Source organism: Crocodylus porosus, unplaced genomic scaffold (assembly GCF_001723895.1).
Source record: "Crocodylus porosus isolate Cpor-Errol unplaced genomic scaffold, CroPor_comp1, whole genome shotgun sequence".
In the NCBI taxonomy this organism is placed as follows: Eukaryota; Metazoa; Chordata; order Crocodylia; family Crocodylidae; genus Crocodylus; species Crocodylus porosus.
Genome location: NW_017728951.1, coordinates 30,083,177 through 30,085,922, shown reverse-complemented (window position 1 = coordinate 30,085,922; position 2,746 = coordinate 30,083,177).

The window sequence follows — 2,746 nt, the reverse complement described above, 5'->3', positions numbered from 1 at the left end:
CTGCTGCTCCCGCTGGGGACTGCGGGCTCGGGCCCCGCGGTCCGGGAACACGGTGGGGAGCTGCTGCGGCGGGTTCAGGGACTGGAGGCGCCTGGCGGGCAGGCGGGACCCTGCACAGCCCGCAGGACCCGGCCGGGGGCTGCCAGGCTCCAGCCGCCCTAGTGGCGCGCGGGGCTGGGCACGGCTTCAAGCCCGGGCCAGCAGGAGCGGGGAGCCCGGCCGCCTTCCTCCGCCCCCGGGCGGGGTCGGGGCAGGGCACCGGGGGCGCTCCGGCTGGGAAAGCCTCTGTGAGGGGACGTTGTCCGCCATCGGCAGCCAGGTCCGCTCCGGGCCGCCGAGAGCCCAAGCGGAGTTCCCCGGCGCGTCCGGGCCCGGGGCGACGCTGGTCGGCGGCTCCCCGCAGCAGCAGCTGCCCAGCACTTCCCCGCCCCGCACCCGAGGCGCTCCCGCCACCGCACAGCGCTGCCGGCCGGGGGGCCACCCCACCCCCACCCCATGGCACTCCCGCCACTACGTGACACGGGCCGGCTCGGGCGCGGCGGCTGCCCTGCAGATCGGCACAAGCTCCTTGGAGAAAGCCCTTTCCCCCGCGGGCTGAGCTGCCGCCTCGAGGGAAGGCTCCGGGCTCTGGGCCAGGCTTCATCCCGGTGACACCTCAGTCCACGACAACGGGAACGACCCTGCGCTTTCCCCTCGCCTCTTTGCTTTGCTTCCCTTGGCTTTCCCTATTTGGCACCCCTCGCTGCGCACAAATAAACTGGCCGTTTTCACGCGTCCTTCTGCTCAATGTTCCTGTCTTGTTCGTGGCACAAACGCGCTAGCTGCTCGGGGCTGCCTGCCCGCGTGGACCCGCAGCCTCCCGGGGTGGCTCCTTGTCCCCAGTTCCCTCCTCCTTTCCCGGTTCCTTTTTCAAAGACAATCTTTACAACGAAAGGTTGTGAGCAATGAGTTACACCGGCTAACGAGTTCGGACTTCATCGAAAATGTGTACATTGAAATGTAAAATACTAGCGAGCATCAAGTCCATAGCCCTGAAAAAAAGACCCGAGATCCCAGCCCAAACCCAGCTGCTTGTTCAGGCCCCGGGGCCTGGGGGTTGGCAGCCTGGCACTCCCTCACCTGCCGAGCTCTGGGTCACACAGGACTCTGCCCGGGCTTCTTCGGGAGCCCCCGGTGACGGGTGTGCGTGGGGTGACAGGAGAAGGATTTTTACCCTAATCCCAGCCCAAACGCAGTGCTATCTATGTACATAGCGCACAGGCCTGGGGAGCCAGGGCACTGGTGGGCAGGCAGGCCACAAAACCTGAGTTTAGGATTGGGCAGTGCCCTGCTCACACTTACTCGGAAGTGTGCCCTGACTACGGAGACGTGTGGTTTGGGGTGACCCAAAAAGGACTTTGCCCCATAATCCGAGCCTAATCTCAGCTCCCGATATAGCCCCGCTTGGTACATGATGCCCTTTTACATTTGAATGCCTAAATCTATATTTAGGGTGAAATCCTAACGTTTAGCTCCTCTAATTCATTGCTCGCAACCTTGAACTGGGTGAGGATTAGCTTTGGAAAGGGAACCGGGAATCTCCTCCTCGCCCTCCGCCTGGGCTCCCTCGCCGCGGCCTGACCCGTGCTGGGGAGGGAGGGTGTTTCAGGGGGCACATGTGCTGACCGGGGCGAGGCCAGCCGTGCGGGCCAAGGGCTCGGGCACTGCCTGGGGTGTCCCAACCTGCGCCGGGCTCCGGGCAGGGCTGCGGCACACGGCGCCTCTCCTCCGCCCGCGCGGACCGGCCGTGGAGCCCGCCTCCGAGCCAGGAGCCTGCACACTCAGGCGCGGTTTAATCCGGTCGGCCTCTCGCTGGTGGTTTCAAACACTGGCTTTGTTCGCGGCCCCCGCCCCTTCTCTGACCTATATAAGCCAAGCGGCGGTGAGTGGAAGCGGCCGCCCCCCCCGAGCTGGCAGCCCCGCGATCTCCGCCTAATAGGGATGACCATTTTCTGGTGTCTGCGTATTGTCAGCGAATTGAGCTGGGAAGCAGTGGCATGACCCCGGCTTCTTCCCCATTCCCATGCGCTGACCTGCTTGTGACCTACAACACGGACCGTGACATCTGAATGAACTCTGCGAGCAGCCTCGCCAAGTTCACTGCCCCTCCAATAACGAGATACGGTGGTCTGAGCACCGATAATTACCGCAGGAAACCTTTATTATCTCCGCAGCCATCAGCCGTCAGGCCGAAAAGAATCAAATGGTGAAGAGTGAAAGGGATAATTAAAGACATCTTGGAAGGGGGTCAAGAAATTCACGGCCTGATACGAACAAACTCTGATTACAAGTAACAATTGCCGCCCTTCACTTGCAAATGCTCCTGTTTATTGGAAAACAAAACCAGCCTCCAGGCTTTTGCCCCCCCCACCCCTTCCGCCGCATTCTTCAGCGAGGCGCTCGCGGATCTGCTTCGTGCCCGGGGTGTTTTGCTGGTGTTTCCAGAGCATCCTTCCCCTGGTTATTATTCATGAGCCAAGCCCGCCAACTGGTGGCTCCCGGCCTCGGGAAGCGGGCGGGCTCCGCGGTCCCGCGCTTGCGGGGCGCGCCGGGGCGCAGCGGGTCGGGGCTGCGCCGGTTGAAGTCCGTCCCTGACGCGCGCATCCACCGCCCAGCGCTGCGCCTCCGTTCCCCACAAAGATTCACCTTAAAGGCGAGGTCAGGAGGGCACCGGCTTCTGGTTCACTACAGGGTCAGCAGCACTCCG